Source organism: Schistocerca serialis, chromosome 8 (genome assembly GCF_023864345.2).
Source record: "Schistocerca serialis cubense isolate TAMUIC-IGC-003099 chromosome 8, iqSchSeri2.2, whole genome shotgun sequence".
In the NCBI taxonomy this organism is placed as follows: Eukaryota; Metazoa; Arthropoda; class Insecta; order Orthoptera; family Acrididae; genus Schistocerca; species Schistocerca serialis.
Genome location: NC_064645.1, coordinates 320993670 through 321012544, shown reverse-complemented (window position 1 = coordinate 321012544; position 18875 = coordinate 320993670). Strand labels below are relative to the sequence as shown.

The 18875-nt window shown below is 42.7% G+C and overlaps 1 non-coding gene across 1 annotated transcript; it reads right to left on the bottom strand.

The window, feature by feature from the left end:
• Window positions 1-16150: 16150 nt before the first annotated feature.
• Trnas-cga (transfer RNA serine (anticodon CGA)) lies at window positions 16151-16226 on the bottom strand. Its single transcript has one exon. It is a non-coding gene; the product is annotated as a tRNA-Ser (tRNA).
• Between the last annotated feature and the right edge of the window lie 2649 nt (window positions 16227-18875).

Sequence of the window (18875 nt, the reverse complement as noted above, 5' to 3'; positions counted from 1 at the left end):
CGGAATCATCCTGTCGTAGCCGGCCGCCGTGACCGAGTGGTTCTAGGCGCTTCAGTCTGGAACCGCGCGACCGCTACGTCGCAGATTCGAATCCTGCATCGGGCATGGATGTGTGTGTTGTCCTTAGGTTAGTTAGGTTTAAGTAGTTGTAAGCTCTAGGGGACTGATGACCTCAGATGTTAAGTCCCATAGTGCACAGAGCCATTTGAATCATCCTGTCGCGCCATAACGCCCGCCCCACACTGCCAATCGTACGAAGGCATCGCTTCAGGGATTTGGTTGACAAATACTGGAACATCCTACGTAATGCCTGGTTCTCTCACCGTCGCATTTTCATATCTCTGGCAACCTGACATGCGTGGACATAGGTTTCAGTCGGACCAGGAAGTGCAAGAATGGGTGCGTTCGTGGATCCGTCAGCAGCCTATCGCGTTCTACGAAGCAGGAATTGATTATCTCGTCTCCCAATAGGATAAAAGTCTTAGCGAGTGTGGTGGTTACTTTTGAATGGAACCATTGCATGGTCCCATTGTGGCGGATATTCGGTTTTCATTTGAGTGCCCCTTATACCGACTGTAAACTTCCGTCAAGGCATATTTAATGCTTTGTCTATAAATTTTCTAAAATCACCCTAGTAAATTTTTCCTCATGTAGTTATTTCTTTTACTGTCCGCCAACTGGTCTCCACCTACCGTAAATACAATCAATCATCAACTGTGTTTTTTACTTCGTTGTTACTTTGTTTTATTTTCTTTTCAGTGGAATTAATTGTAATATTACTACAACGGATTTTGGGTGTACTTTCAAGCTATATATCAGGGGTGGGCACGAGAGCAGCCCGCATGGTTGTCCGCGGGAACCGTGAGCCTCGAGGGCAACGCTGACAAGGGAACCTCCCCATCGCACCCCCCTCAAATTTAGCTATAAGTTGGCACAGTGGATAGGCCTTGAAAAACTGAACACAGATCAGTTGAGAAAACAGGAAGAAGTTGTGTGGAACTGTGAAAAAATAAGCAAAATATACAAACTGAGTAGTTCATGGCAAGATATGCAACATTAAGGACGCTGGGACCGCAGCAGTGTTTTAATTTTTTATTTTCAGTTTATGTGACAAACTCTTATGTTTTCATCACTTTTTTGGGAGTGATTATCACATCCACAAGAAAACCTAAATCGGGCAAGATAGAAGAATCTTTTTACCCATTCGCCAAGTGTACAAGTTAGGTGGGTCGACAACATATTCCTGTCATATGACGCACATGCCGTCACCAGTGTCGTATAGAATATATCAGATGTGTTTTCCTGTGGAGGAATCGGTTGACCTATGACCTTGCGATCAAATGTTTTCGGTTCCGATTGGAGAGGCACGTTCTTTCGTCTACTAATCGCACGGTTTTGCGATGCGGTCGCAAAACACAGACACTAAACTTAGTACAGTGAACAGAGACGTCAATGAACGAACGGACAGATAATAACTATGCAAAAATAAAGAAAGTAAAATTTTCGCTCGTGGGAAGACTTGAACCAAGGACCTCTCCTTCTGCAGCTGTTCACTCTACCACAGAACCACGGCGTTCGTAAGCTCACTTTGTCCTTTATGTTGCATATGTGGCCAAGACTGATGACCAGTTTGTACATTTTGCTTATTTTTTCACAGTTCCACACAACTTCTTCCTGTTTTCTCAATTGATCTGTGTTCAGTTTATCAAGGCCTATCCACTGTGCCAAGTTATAACTAAATCTGAGGGGGGTGCGATGGGGAGGTTCCCTTGTGAGAAGCTGTGAGGGCACGTAGTGCGGGCAGCAGAAATGTGCCACGTGGCTGGCCGCTTGTGTATGCACACTGCACGGGGAACAACCGTGCCGCTGCGAGAGTGCTTTGTGCACACCGCTGAGTATGGACAACCTAACGTATGTAGTGCAGCTGGAAAGCTGGAACACACATACGTCGGAGGTCGTTTCACGCGTATGCGGCGTCCGTGTTATCGGGAGGCCAATCCCATATGGCACAACATGCTTGTCTGGGGGGTAAGTGCAAAATTTGCTTACCCGAAGTCTGTGTATCCTGTGCCATGCAACGGTTGGCCATATACGTATGAAATACAGTTTCGAACCATTGTAACACGTTCTATTTTCACGGCCACAAGTAGGATACAGACGTAAAGGATTAAGAAACGAACACATTTGCGTTGTAAACGTTACGTTATATTTACACACGCGTGTGTAAGTCAGAGGAAGGGTACTAACTACGAATAGGACATAGGCATTAATTTACATCATCATGATTGTTTTTACAATGATTTTCAGATAGCATCTCATCTCGATATTTGGTGTGAAATTAGTGGTCATTAGGCGCACTGCACCAGTCAGATGAACATCAGTAAGACTACTCCTAAGCTTGGATTTTCTCAGTTTCATTATGGAGAAAACACGCAGAAGTACGTTGTTCCAAAAAACCTATACACATGAGCAGCTGTTTTAAATAACAATAGAAACTGTTCACGTGGGAAGTATTTGTAGAAGATTTCCAAGGTTTCTACAGTGCGAAACTTCTCCTTCAGCACACGATTGCATTGAAAGTCAATGAATCCCAACTAAATTTCAGAAGGCACATTTTCTACGTTAACTGCAAAAGGAGTCACAAAAAGGTTAACATCGCCTCCCAGTCGATTTAAGTCCTCGATCTACTATCTAAAATGCCTTCGAGAGACTGTAGCGCTGTCACAAACCCATCAAAATGTTCTTTAAGCCTTTCCTGTTCCAAATTGTTTTCACTAACAACTAGTACAACGCTCGGGAAGTGTACACACGACATTGGCCGGCTGGAGTGGTCGAGCGGTTAACGGCGCTACAGTCTGGAACCGCACGACCGCTACGGTCGCAGGTTCGAATCCTGCCTCGGGCATGGATGTGTGTGATGTCCTTAGGTTAGTTAGGTTTAAGTAGTTCTAAGTTCTAGGGGACTTATGACCACAGCAGTTGAGTCCCATAGTGCTCAGAGCCATTTGAACCATTTGAACCACACGACATTTCTGCCTGTTGCTTTGCCCACAAAAGCAATTTTCTCTTGAATGCCAAAATAGTGTCAAACACTTCGCTAATTACCTTATTTCTACCTTGCAAAGCTACATTCAAGCTATTCAGATGCTTGGTTACGACAGTTAAAAACGCAAGGTGTAAAATCCGCTGTGGGTCGTCCAAGTTTTTCACCTGTTTTCCTTTTTCATCCATGAATAACGCTATATCTTTACGCAAATTAAAAACTCTTCTAAAACAACGCCTTGACTCAACCAGAGTACTTCATAAAAATATTGAACATCGCCGTATTCACACTCGAGATCTGTCAGGAACGATTTGAATTGTCTGTGTGCCAACCCGTGCGATTTGAGAATGTTAGCTGTTCTTATGACCACGCCCATGACGCCTACTAGTTTGGCACATTTTGCTAGCAAATTAACATGGTGAAGAACGCAATGTATTGTTAATAGTTCCTGCTGGACACCGTCGGCTTTCAACTTTTTTCGTATCAAAGCAACTGTATCAGACTTATGACCAACATAGCTCGTATTTCTCTATTATACGTTCTACGCATGAAAATATATCGTCAGCCGTCGGTGTGTAATGCATTGGCATTAAATCGAGGAGTTCCTCAATCACATTAAACTGAGCATCAACTCCTCACAAAATGACTGCAAGTCGAGCAACATCACATACATAAGTGCTTTCATCCAACGCTAATGGAAAGAAAACCGAATCTTTCGATTCTGTTTCTTAACTGAGCTTTCACATCGTGTGCCATTTATTCAATGCGCTTACAAATCGTTCTCCGTGAAACAGGAACGGTTTCAAAAATATGAAGACTTGCTGGACACAAAATAGTTGTGGCAGCAACAAAACATTCTTTCACTAATTCTCCCATCGCCGAAGGGCCGTGCTGTTTTAGCTATTTTAAGAGCTACATGATAGCTTACTGTCATCGCTGGTTCGTTGTGGATGATGAGGTTTTCGTCCTGTAAATACGTACGGGAGACGGTAAAAGTGACGGAAAATGCACATAACATATTATTAATAACAGTAATAAAGTTACTCAATGTTATAATTATCTTTATGTAATATATGTACGTCTTTCTCCTTTTCTTGCTTCAGTTCGATGAGTTTGACTTTTCTTTCTTCATTATTAAAACCGACTACATCCTTCTCATGAAGCAGTAGATAATGTCGCTTCACATTGTACTTCTTCCGTGGAGACAATGTTACAGAGCAAATTAAACACTGAGGTCCATTTTGCGTTCCAACAAAAAAGTACTCTTCTTCCCAATGTGGATTAATGAGTGTGGGTTCAACGATTTTAACTCTTCCTATCTACGAGCGCCCGTGCTCGCGAAACGGTATCTGCCCAGCCCTGCTATATACAGTGTGGTCCATTGATCGTAACCGGGCCAAATATCTCACGAAATAAGCATCAAACGAAAGAACTACAAAGAACAAAACTCGTCTAGCTTGAAGGGGGAAACCAGGTGGCACTATGGTTGGCCCACTAGATGGCGCTGCCATAGGTCAAACGGATATCAACTGCGTTTTTTAAAATAGGAACCCCCATTTTTATTACATATTCGTGTAGTACGTAAAGACCACTTTTTTCGCTTTGTGGGAGATGGTGCTGTAATAGTCACAAACATATGGCTCACAATTTTAGAGGAACAGTTGGTAACAGGTAGGTTTTGTAAATTACAGTACAGAACTTAGGCACGTTTGAACATTTTATTTCGGTTGTTTCAATGTGATACATGTACCTTTGTGAACTTATCATTTCTGAGAACGCATGCTGTTACAGCGTGATTACCTGTAAATACTACATTAATGCAATAAATGCTCAAAAGGATGTCCGGCAACCTCAATGCATTTGGCAATACGTGTAACGACATTCCTCTCAACAGCGAGTAGTCCGCCTTCTGTAATATTCGCACATGCATTGACAATGCGCTGACGCATGTTGTCGGGCGTTGTCGGTGGATCACGATAACAAATATCCTTCAACTTTCCCCGCAGAATGAAATCCTGGGACGTCAGATCCGGTGAACGTGCGGACCATGGTTTGGTGCTTATACGACCAATCCACCTGTCATGAAATATGCTATTCAGTACCGCTTCAACCGCATGCGAGCTATGTGCCGGACATCGATCATGTTGGAAGTACATCGCCATTCTGTCATGCAGTGAAACATCTTGTAGTAACATCGGTAGAACATCACGTAGGAAATCAGCATACACTGCACGATTTAGATTGCCATCGATAAAATGGGGGTCAATTATCCTTCCTCCCATAATGCCGCCCCATACATTAACCCGCCAAGGTCGCTGATGTTCCACTTGTCGCAGCCATCGTGGATTTTCCGTTTCTCAATAGTGCATATTATGCCAGTTTACGTTACCGCTGTTGGTGAATGACACTTCTTCGCTAAATAGAACGCGTGCAGAAAATCTGTCATCGTCCAGTAATGTGTCTTGTGCCCAGTGGCAGAACTGTACACGACGTTCAAAGTCGTCGCCTTGCAATTCCTGGTTCATAGAAATATAGTACGGGTGCAGTCGATGTTTGTGTAGTGTTCTCAACACCGACGTTTTTGAGATTCCCGATTCTTGCACTATTTGCCTGCTACTGATGTGCGGATTAGCCGCGACAGCAGCTAAAACACCAACTTGGGCATCATCATTTGTTCCAGGTCGTGGTTGACGCTTCACATATGGCTGAACACTTCCTGTCTCCTTAAATAACGTAACTATCCGGCGAACGATCCGGACACTTGGACGATGTCGTCCAGGATACCGAGCAGCATACATAGCACATGCTCGTTGGTCATTTTGATCACAATAGCCATACATCAACACCATATCAACCTTTTCCACAACTGGTAAACTGTCCATTTTAACACGGGTAATGTATCACGAAGCAAATACCGTCCGCACTAGCGGAATGTTACGTGATACCACGTACTTTTACGTTTGTGACTATTACAGCGCCATCTATCACAAAGCTAAAAAAGTGGTCCAACTAAAACATTCATATTTCTTTACGGACTACATGAATATGTAATAAAAAGTCGGGGTTCCTATTTTAAAAACGCAGTTTATATCCGTTTGATCTACGGCAGCGCCATCTAGCGGGCCAACCATAGCGCCATCTGGTTTCCCCCTTCAAGCTAGACGAGTTTCGTTCTTTGTAGTTTTTTCGTTTGATGCTTATTTCGTGAGATATTTGGCCCAGTCGCTATCAATGGACCACCCTGTATATTCTATTCTTCCACTCACTCTAACAGGTACCAGTATATCTGTACGTATAGATGGAAATGGAAATTAAAATGAATGGAAAACACGATAGCTTTTTAGAACGGGCTCTTCAACCTATATGAGAGTTTGATGAGAGCTATTAACGATAGAATCACCCCATCCGTGACGAGGCCGCCTCTAACAAACTGAGCCTCCAACGCTAGGTGACGTTTTCTCTGAGAAAAAAAAGTGAACAGCTGATCAACTTGACTTGAGTAGCACAGTACTGCATTCAGTGCTATCTTTACAGGTTACAGTACGTTTTCGCTTATTTATGTTCAGATAATGCGCGAGTTCAGGCACTTACGACGCAAATTGCGTCTTGACGATAATTCAAACAACGCAACCTTTGCACTATTTTTCACATGAAGAAAAATTCTCTTTGCCCCATTGTTACGCCAAATAACAAGGAGATTTTAGGCGCTTTGGATTATCGTTCTGACGTTAGACCAGTTGTGTGAGGCAAATTAAAGACAATTTTTAAAAATAAATTTTTTATTAAGAGAAAAGCATAGCATGTACTCTAACATCATTTCTCTATATAATTGCTCTCAGAGTCTATGCTCTCCATCTTTTGACGAGATTCATAATTCCGTCCTGGTAGCAGCTCTGTGGCATGGTGCACAACTATTCTTGCACCGACTCCATGATCTCGTCATCCGACGAAAACTTGGTTTCACTCAGGTGCTCTTTCATTGGACCAGATAGATGAAAAACGTTCAATGAAATTACGTGTGAACTATAAAATGTCTTTAACTTACTGCTACAAGCAGTTCGCCGGAAATTTCATGGAAAATATCACAAGATGAAAATCACTTGTGGTTAGATCAGGACTTCGGTGGATGTTCCAGCAGCTGAAAACCAAGTTTCCGCACTGTATGCGGAGGGGTGAGGGGGGGGGGGCGGCATTATCCTGAAGCAAGAATCACACCTCTTGAAAGCGTCCCCATCCTCTTCGTTTTGGTTTTATGTTTCAGATCCCGATGTAGCTCACCGTAGCTGTCAGTTTTAATTTTTTGACCTGTAGAAGTGTAATGACTCAACAGTGTGCCTTTCATGTCCCAAAACAGTTATCATCAAGCTTCCTACAGAAGCTCGGGTTTTGAACTTGTTCCCTGTAGTCGAACATGGTTGTTTCCCCACCGTGCTCTGCCACTTACTCATAGATCGAAGCATGGGCTCGTGTATCATCAGCGTTTACTACGCGACTGAGGAAGCCCTCTTCAGAAGCCTAATGTTTCTTCGTCATTTCCAAACGTTCCAGTTTTTGTTAGTCTCTGAGGACGTGGTATCCAACGAGTATAAATTTTGGGGTAGTTTAGAGGGTCACGCACGACAGCAAATGCCGAACCGTGGCTAATGTCCAACTCATCCGCATTATAAATAATTCTCGCACAACGAATAATTCACTCAGCTGCCTCGGATGTTACCGAGAAGAGGATGGCGTGCACGAACGCTCTGTTGCAAATGTTTTCATTCAATAATTCAGCTATCAGAATACTGCAGCCGCATTCTGCGAGTAATCTCCGCAGCTTTAGTCCCTCCCGAGAACGGAAAACTAATTGCGTCACATTTCTTTCTTTTTGCATACGGACAGCGGAGGCACTTAACACCGAAATGCTTGGAATCTCTGCTGAATCAACATAGCTGTCGCACGTGAACAACAGCGAGGTTTCAACATGTCATTGTTCAGTCAGTGATGTCAACCTATCGCACAGGAAAAAAATGCCCACGTAGCAGTGACATTCAGCCAACTAAGAAGGAAGTGCTGTTGGAATAGCAACCGCCTAGCTACAGATATGATGACCGACTCCTCACTTCCGTGTGCAAATTGGAGCACGATTGGTGAGACGATAGGAGGGAAAAGTAATAAACGCACCCGCTGACACTTATCGCGGCGTGTTGGGATAGGCTATCACCTGCCCACGGTTGGCCCCTCTCCCCACTTCGGCGAACTGTTCCTCGGGGTTCTTTTCCGCGAACGCGCCTCGGCTGTCGCCCGTCGTTTTTCTCTGCCGAGAAACGTTTTATCTGCGGCGCCAAACAGCTGTCGGCAATACCGCGACGGCTTTCGCAAACGACACTGTTTTCCTTGTTCGGAAATACGCTTGGCCCTCGCAGGTGAACTCGAGTTCTCGGTAACGCATGTTTTTACCTGCGTCATCCCGGTAATCTGTTACCTGGGGGAAATTTCCGGCCGCTAAGATACTGAATGTAAACCGGCGTTCATTAATTATTTGAATTACTTTTCGAACAGTGGTTATAGGCACAATATCCTTTCATCACAATGTGAATAACTCCGAAATCATACACAATAGTTGCTAATCCCGAATGTCTTTGAAGTGGAGTGTCAACACATAGCTGTGGTGGTCTGTATATTTTGCTAATGAAATCAGCACGATCCGTTTCAGATGCCTTTTCGTCGTTCCTTTACTAAGGCAGAATAGATATTTATACGTGAACTACGTTCCTTTCATCGTGAGAATAAACCTCAAGTAAACATTACACCATGTATTCTTCCGCGTTTGCTGGTACCTCATTGGATGTAGTTTCACGAGGAGGAGAAGCCAAGCTGTCTCGAGTACAGTCAAGTACGATAATCAGGATCCATTTTATGCTGCGCGTTATGCGAACTTCCACTCGGAGATAATACTGAGCAACAGTTTCACAGGCGCGTTTAACCCGGACAGCACTGGCCAAGCAAGTGATCCAACAAACCTGCAGTAAAGACGAAAAAAGAGGTGAGCACAGAACAATATAGCTTTGAATGGCGTTTAATTTTTAAACATAAGGAAATAATATATGGTGAAACTCAAGTGATACACTTCTTAAGTGATTGGACGGAAAACATAACATGCTCTCGATCTTAGCTACATAGAATTATAATTAAAAACAGAAGTGATGAAAATTTCTGACTTTAACATGGGTAATTTTTCTACGTGAACTATGTATGGCGGAAAATCGCACTGCTGGTATTTCGCCATTTAGTTAAATATTGAAGCCACTGAAGGTATTAAAGTCAGTCGGTTGGTAATTTCTCAATTCCTTCCATATTGGACTCCGAGAAATACATTTCAGTACTGCTACGTTGATAACGAGGCGATCAGCAACAGAATCCCAGTCCACCAAAAAATCCACAGTTTCGCCATCGTTCGGCAGTGACGTGTCACAAACCACATGAATTTGTTCCAGTATGTTTGGCAACTTAAATGTCTTGTTACTTCTCGCAACAAATCCATTAACTTGGCTCTAGATCAATTCCACTGGGTACATATTGCAGTGTTAACGTGACGACTATAAAAATGCAGCACTTGAAAAGTGTGCTCGACGCCGTGAAAATTATTGTTCTACGGCGCTTATCAGTCTGAGTCTTGACAGACCACATCTGCCCTTGAGAACAATGGGCATGTCCAAACAAAGGGTATTTGATTTTTCATTTTTCTCCAGAAAATTTAACTGTGTAACGTTTTATTAACTTCAACAATCTTTTATAAAATATCCATAATTAAGAATGTGTGTTTGCAATGAAAACCAGAATTTTGCGTAATGTAATTCTGTATGTAATTAGAAAGTAGAAGACATATTTTTCTGAACAATGATGGTTAAGTATTACCTTATTACCAAATAGTTCATGAACTTCATATTTAAATGGTCTATGTATTCAAACCGACAAACAAAAAATTATAGAGCGCAACGAGTTCCGAACCGCCGCCCATCAACCTACGCTGCTACCGGTTACGCCACGCATATAATTAAAATACTATCCCTTATTTCTATTACTTAGTGTTTCTCGAAAAATGTCAACGCTGATTTTTCTCTGTAATCTTGTGGAAAACACTAACAACTACTACGCAAGCTTGTTTCACCTCGAAACAGGAAGCAGTGTCATTATTTTCACAGTATGTATGAACAGCGAGACAATCAGAGCACAAGTAGCGTTTTCAGAGACTGTGACTGTACACGATTTTTGAAATACAAATTGCTTAGCTACAGTATGATTAAGAAAAACGTTGACGGCCGTTAATACGTCAGAACGTCTGAAAGTTTCATTTGCGGTGACAAAGTAATAAGGTACCTAACACCTAAGTTGAACCTACTTCCAAGAGCGGAACACCACCCTTATACGAGAGCTATCGCTGCTGACCAATCATCGTGTTTGTGTTTGTTTACATCAGGCTTATTCTTATGATGAAGGAAGTATACACTAGCTATTTGGTCTGACGTCAGTAAATTGGTGGGTACTTTTCGACCTCAAAAACATGTGAAACTTATTTACTTACATGTTACTCTAAACTGTTGTGAAATAATCGTTAAAAGAAAGACTTCTGTTAATGTAAAATCGAAGTTTATTAAAAAAGAAAACAAGTAATTACCACAATGAAGGCCCGTATATTAACATCGGCCTCTTAAGCGTAGTTTTCGAAATTAATATAATACTTCAGGAATGTTCAGAAATACGTATTGACAGCTAACAGTGATCAATTAGCCAAACTACAAAGAAAATTTAAACAAAGGCGTTCAATAAAAAAATGAACGAATCAGCTAAGAACTTATTTTCGTTCGTCACAGCCGGACACACGCTTTTGTCAATGGAAAGCATTTGGCACAGGTATTTTTGACATTCAGAACATGTTTTTGTAGTTTTGTGTCGTTAAAGTGTGGAATATATAGCATCGTGGCGCCTTTCACTTTTTTGGCTCATTCGGTACCGTTTGGACTTTCAGCGTAGATTCGTTAACCCTGCTATCATTTCCTCATTTCCAGAATTTTTGCAAAGAACTTTAATCATTGCAGTTTTCAGGTTCTTTGAGAAAATTCTGGAATTCATTTTCCTGTCTTTGATATTTGCTTTGATCAATCCCTTACGAAGTTGTTTTATGAAATCTCGATGCATCATCTTGCTATTCTGATTTATAATGGTTCTTCCGTTAAACTAGTTTGATTGCCTTACTGTTTATTGATTTTCTTCGCGGACATTCTCCTACTCTTCCTCTTCATCGTTGTATTTTCATTGTCAGTTTTATGAACCGGTACTTCTGTTTCATTATCATTAAACTCGGCTGTATCTTCAAAAGAATCTTGTGTGTCCAGTGAGTCAGTAGTCTTCACTAGCTAAAAATAACTCCAAGATTTGATCATCGTTCACATGTCACCCAATTATGGTTCTAATGGCTTTGAGCACTATGCGACTTAACTTCTGAGGTCTTCAGTCGCCTAGAACGTAGAACTTAGAACTAATTAAACCTAACTAACCTAAGGACATCATACACATCCATGCCCGAGGCAGGATTCGAACCTGCGACCGTAGCGGTCGCTCGGCTCCAGACTGTAGCGCCTAGAACCGCACGGCCACTGCGGCCGGCCACCCAGTTATGTCTAAAACAATGAAAAACGATTTGTGATAACCAATAGATAAAATAACTTTCCCAGCTTCGTGTGGTAGAAATAATGAAGCATCGGTGATTAGCACGCTCCTGCTCAATGCAAAAGAACAGCCATTACGAAGATTACACACAAGCGGAGTGGAAACGTTGCAATAGGAACGGACTTGTAAACAAAAGATTCACTCGTGGGGTAATAAATTACGCCACAGGTATAGTTAAGGGGTAAAACGTTTCAAGTATAACAATACCGAATGTACAGAAGACATACAAAGTTAAGATTAGTCACAATGGAAATGAATTAGTCGGTAGGACATCTATGTGGTCTGGAAATGAGCTGACATCCAACACATTTTAGTTTGGCGAAATGTAGCAAATTTGTAGGCGTAAAATAATTGTTTTGAGTGTGTGTGTGTGTGTGTGTGTGTGTGTGTGTGTGTGTGTGTGTGCGCGCGTGCACGTTCGTATGTGTTTAATAGCGAATATTGACACGCGCCCCAGTTTACGATTATACTCTGGTCTCCAAAATTAAAGTAACAAACGGAAATTTTGCAAGGTTGATTTTATTTTGCCACCAAACAGTATAAACAGGTGATAATAAAGTGGAAACAACGCAGAGAATACAGAACGTAATCAGCTGCAACATACATAACGGTAGACAAAAATGCTCTCCATTTCTCCGACAAATGGATTTGCACACACATTCTGACAACTGGTTAATGTGCTCAGTATGGGTGTGACCACCTCTGCACCAGTAAAGGCCTGACTATGACGGGACGTACTGTGAATGATGTCATCAATCTCATGTTGAGGCAATAGCGCCCATTCCTCCTAAAGAATATGCAATATCTTCCGTTTCCAAAAAAACGTCACCCTCCCGTGCTCTATGAGGTCGAGCGTTATCGTCCATCAATACGAAGTCTGGGCCCACAGCACCTCGCAACAAACGCGCATGAGATCCCAATATCTCCTGACAGCAGTTAAATCTTGCTGAATAGCGGGGTAAATTTTCATGAAGAGGTGGTCGAGTGGTCAACATAATCCCTGCCCACACCATTACTGATCCTCCTCGATATCGGTCTCTTTCCACGTTCTTTGGGTCACGAAATAGTGTTCCACGTGCCCTCTAGATGCGAATCCGTCGAGAACCACTCTCCAGACCAAATCGGGACTCATCTGTGGAAAGAACGTTGGGCCACTGTTCGACCGTCGAGGTGGCATGTTGACGGCTCCACTCTACACGTTCCTTTCCGTGAATGCACGCCAGAGGTAAACAGGAAGCAGGTCTCCAACAATAAATGCCTTCTGTACAGTTTGTCTCGATACAACACGTCCAGGGGATGCTGCGAGGTCAGATGCCAGTTGCAGTGCAGTAGTAAGGCGGTGCCGTCGTGGTCTTAACAGCCAAACAACGGTCCACTCTTTCTAGTGTGACACGTGGTCGGCCCTGTCCTGGTCTACGGGACACAGTTTCGATCTCAGTAAACTGTCGCCTCATCCGAGAAACAACAGAACGATTCACATTAAGCCATCGGGCCACTTCAGTTTGCCACTGTCCTGCAACCATCCTTCTTATGGCCGTTCACAGCAGAGAGTCTATGGGCGTCTTCTCTGTGACATACTGCACATTCTGTGACTGTGTGCACAGCGATTGTGGATGTGGGACTACCCTGCAAACACTACCCCCGTCGATAGGTGCCCTGCCGGCATTCTCGGCGTGGTTGTCCGTTGATCGGAATGCCATCTTCCGTGCAGAACACGAGTGTACGGACATCTGTTGACATTTCATGTGATTATACCGTGAATTAGACACAGGACGGAGAAACAGCAGTTTGTTGCTTTAATTTTGGACTCAAGTGTGGAAGCAAAAGTTTCAGTTCCCAGGGGTCCCATATTTATGGATAGGAGCCGTCACCGACTTCGGTATGAAATGCAGTGAAACCTCTCGTAGCGAGCATAATTCGTTTCAGAATCTTACTCGCACTGCGAAACACTCATTAAGCGAAACAATTTACCCCATATAAATTAATGTAAAATACGTTAATGCCATCCACGCAGAAAAAGTACTAAAAGTTTTATCTTGGTCATGCCATTTACTCAAAGAAAATTATACATATAGTATTACGTACTTTATTATTCACGGTACATAACTAAATATTTTTTACTAGGAAGCTGTCTATAGTCACTTGTTTCTGCCGACGCTTCAACATTTGGCAAAAATGCGACACAGTATTATCGTCAAATAAATTTGTAGCGCGCTTAGCCACTGCTTTAAAAGGGCGATGATTTTCAGTGTTCGGTGCCACCGATTCCCATGCTTTCAGCGTTTCTCTTATTGCGCCAGAAGATTGCCAATTTGCTGTTGCCTCCTCCTCCTTCTCCTATTCCTCCTCTGAAGAACTCTCCACAACTTCCTGCTGTGAAACACAGTGCAACTCCATTAGCTCTTCATTTCTTGACGGTGATCTTCCACAAGCTCATTGATATCATTGTTACCCACGTCTAGTCCCAAAGGCACAATCTCGTTAACTACAGGCTCCACAGGTACTGAATAGAATGCCTCAGAGTCACATTCAACGACGCACTCCAGCCAAAGCTTCTTCCAAGTAGAAGTAGGAAGTTCTCTTTGTAACCCGTTCCCTCGCCTTTTCCAGCATCTTGACGCAGGCAACGACGTTGAAGTGATATTTCCAAAACTCCCTTTGAATGAAGTTGGTAGTTTCAGTTACCTCAAACCAGTGCTTGATGAGTGCTTTAATGTAGAGCTTCTTAGAAATAATCTGCTGGTCCAAGGGCTGGAGTAACGTAGTGGGTCGGGAGGCAGAAATTGGATCTTGATGAATTGAAATTCTTCAAAGGAAGTGGTCTTGTAGCCCTGGAGAATGGGCAGGAGCGTTGATCGTAACAAGCAGGGCGTGGGGGGACAGCTTCATATCAAGCAATATTTTTTCACCGAAGATCACACTTCATTGATTCATTCACAAAAAAGGTCACGTGTCACGCAAACCTTGAAGGCTCGTGGAGTTTCTGACCGGTAAACAAGCAGCAGTTTAATTGCATTGCCACAGAATAGCAGTGTGAGACGGTCATTAGCTTGTGACCGGGCAATGCGTTCTACTCTGCTGTTATACAGGTACGCTTCGGCATCTTTTCGAAAAAAGCCTCGTCTCGTCACAGTTAAACTGTTGCGGCAGATAACCCTCGGAATCTACGAGAATCTTGAAGTTGCGGATGAAGTTCTCCACTGCCCGTGTCGGAACTCGTTGCATCGCCGTGCCTCCCAACGCTGTAGATGCCGGTTCTTCTTTTAAGTTTCTCGAACCACCCACGGCTTCCCTAACACTCCTTCGGCCGCTGATGCTCCTGGCATCTTCTGAACCATGTCGGCGAAAATCATTCTTGCCTTCTCACAAGTAATGTTCTCGTTAACAGTGTCGCTTTGCAAGTCCAGAATACGAAACCGTTGTTTAGATGCTCCTGTCACTCCCTTTGATCTTGTCCTTGTTTCTGAGGATGTTCTTGTTTTGAGGATAGTACCAATAGTTGTTGCTGACCGATTGTATGTGAGTGCTACATCAGCAACGCTCTCACTACGTTTCACTTATTTTACGTTTCATTTCTAAGGTATTTTCTTTCTCTTATGGGCATCTTTTTGAGGATTTATCTTCGAGGACATTTCTACGAAGGTTATTAAAATCTGAAAACACACACAAAAAAACCCACTGTGTGAATTCAAGTTTAGAAAAATGTGTGATCAGAAGCTGCGCTAAGATGGTAGCAGAAAGAGCGCTAAACGCAGACTGCAGTGTGTACTAAAGACATTGTTCATACGCTGCCGATAGTGAAATGTGTTCATAATGATGAATGTTTTCCCCGCCGCCCGCGAACGGCTGGTGTCGTCACAATAAATCATCGTAACTCGGTGTGCGAAAAATCGCTCGTTAAGCAAGTCATTCTTTTTACAATTTGTTTTGTTCGTTTTGCTAACTGCGCGTTATGGAAGGTGCTCGTTAAACGAGTTTCCACCGTATTGCCGCGATCATTGGTTCCCAACCTTTCTGAGACCAGTGTGAAGTGTAAATGACTTGATTGCTGGACTTCTTATTTCTGAACTGACAGAAACTGGAAGACGTCATGCTGCCAATTCTTTGTGTCCGACGACGCCACCAGTAATAATAGTAATAATCATAATAATAATAACGTGCAGACCTTACAGCAGTGTAGTAGCCATTACATAGTTACGGCCGTGATGAACTTCCAATTAATTCATTTATCGTGGTGAAGTCAATAGTGAAGCTATTTATGGTCTATTCTGGAACGTCCTACTACTCGGAGTAGACATTTCCAAGAGATATTTAAGAATATGTGATGCATATAGAATGAAATTTTCACTCTACAGCGGAGTGTGCGCTGATATGAAACTTCCTGGCAGATTAAAACTGTGTGCGGACCGAGACTCGAACTCGGGACCTTTGCCTTTCGCGGGCAAGTGCTCTACCAACTGAGCTACCCAAGCACGACTCACGCCCCGTCCTCACAGCTTCACGAGGTACTGGCAGAAGTGAAGCTGTGAGGACGGGGCGTGAGTCGTGCTTGGGTAGCTCAGTTGGTAGAGCACTCGCCCGCGAAAGGCAAAGGTCCCGAGTTCCGAGTTCGAGTCTCGGTCCGTCACACAGTTTTAATCTGCCAGGAAGTTTCATTTGATGCATATGTCTCCCTCTTAGTATCATACATGCATGATACGGATTATGTGTGTACTGAATGACTATTTCAGGAAAACGTTGATCATATGTTCATTTCTTTAGCTGTGGCCTCCGCCACATTGTGTCACGCATTAATGCTGCTCATAGTATTGGGAGGGGGGGGGGGGCTGTAACTTATGGAATACTTATGTAAGAACGAGCAGAAGTGAGGATAGTGAGAAAATTGTTGATCGTAATGTGGACGAATTTAAGGAACTCTGCTACCTTCTAAGAAAAATAACCCATATCGGGAAAAACAAGGAGGGCATAAAAAGCAGACTAGCAAAGGCAAAGAGGGCATTCCAGACCGAAAGAAGTCTATTAGTATGAAACAAAGACTTTAATTTGAGAAGGAAATTTGTAAGATTATACGTTTGGAGCACAGCATTGTATGGTAGTGAAACATGGACTTTAAGAAAAACGGAAAAGAAGAGAATTAAAGCGTTTGAGATGTAATGCTGTAGCAGAATATGAAAGGTGGGTTGATAAGGTAAGGAATGCTGTGGTTCTCAGCAGGATCGGTGAAGAAAGATACATGTAGGAAACACTGACAAGAACGGAAAAGGTGAAACGACATACATTAAGACATTAGGGAATAACTTCATGGTGCTATTTTGTCGAAAACTGATATTCTGAGCTCGTGACTGTGTGCAAAATATAGGTTGACTCGTACAGAAAAGATAACACCAACCAGTCACGTACTACAATGTTATTTATTTATTTAAATAGCACCGTTACCGGTTTCAAACCGGAAGGTTCATCTTCAGGCGGCTAGTTCACGTTAAGATACATTTTACGTTAGCTTTCACTTTTTGTTTTCCCAAGTGATGAAGTTTCCTTGGGCTGGTGGCGTCGTTGAAAAAACCGCGCCGCCTGTGAACATGCAACAACGAAGACTCTATGACGCACTTTTTTTAAGTATGTTTAACACATAATCTGAAGCACCACATAATTTGAAGCACCACTCACACACCAAGAAATTCCACCACACGTGGCTGTTACATACGTCCATGTGGTTAAATTTCTTGGTGTCTAAATGGTGCTTCAGATTATGTGTGAAAATATACTTAAAAAAGTGCGTCATACAGTCTTCCCTGCTGCATGATCACAAGTGATTTGGGAAAATAAAAAGTGAAAGCTAATGTAAAATGTATCTTAACGCGAACAAGCCGTCTGAAGATGAACCTTTCGGTTCAAATGGCTCTGAGCACTATGCGACTTAACTTCTGAGGTCATCAGTCGCCTAGAACTTAGAACTAATTAAACCTAACTAACCTAAGGACATCACACACATCCATGCCCGTGGCAGGATTCGAACCTGCGACCGTAGCGGTCACGCGGTTCCAGACTGAAGCGCCTTTAACCGCACGGCCACACCGGCCGGCGAACCTTTCGGTTCGAAACCGGTAACGGCGCTGTATAAATAAATAAATAGCATTGTAAAATGTGGCTGGCTGCTATTGTCTTCTCTGTAAGAGTCAGCGTTAAACTTCATGGTATGAGAGGGTAAAAACTTTAGAGGAAGACAGAGATTGGAATACATGCAGCAAATAATTGAGGACGTAGGTTGCACCGCGCGAAGTGGCATGGATGTGTGTGTTGTTCTTAGCATAAGTTAGTTTAAGTAGGGACCAATGACCTCAGCAGTTTGGTCCCTTAGGAATTCAAGCACATTTGAACATTTTATGAACGTAGGTTGCAAGTGGTACTCTGAGATGAATAGGCTGTCACAGGAGAGCAACTCCTTGTGAGCTGAATCAAGCCAGATAGAAGACTGATAACTAAAAATATGAAATCAGTATTACAGTCTTACGAAATAGTGATAATAGTGATGATCTATTGAAAACAATTTAGTTTTGTAACCGAAACATAACTGAAGTCGGCAGAGAAGTCAAGTTTTACCCCTCGTGGCGTAATTATGACAGGTTGGAAACCACTGGCCTAGCTAATAAAAATGTATTTGAAATGTAAACGTTTCGACTAAGTCTGCCTGTCTGATTAGACTCGTATTTCAAGCACAGCCCATGATTTGGGAATGTGATGGCGCATCGGCACATTATACTGCCGATGTAAGACGTCGCCTGACGCACCAATGTGGTTCAAGATGAGTAGGGAGGGGAGAGTCGTGTCGTGTCTGCCGGTTAAATTTTCTGACTTTACTGTGTAACTGTGGTGGTTAATCGGAATAGTAATATACTATTCTCTTACCTCAAGACATGTTCTATGAATAGCACAGTGTTACGACTTTTATTTTTATCTACAGCACTTAAATACATCGAAAGTAAATGAGCTATAATTACAGGGCTTGTAGAAAGTGTCTTGCAGTATCGGCCATTGTCTTTTATATGATAATATAGGTTATTAGTGATAAACTGCACTGACAGTTATTGAATAACAACAAAATATTTAGTGTACTGTTTCACGG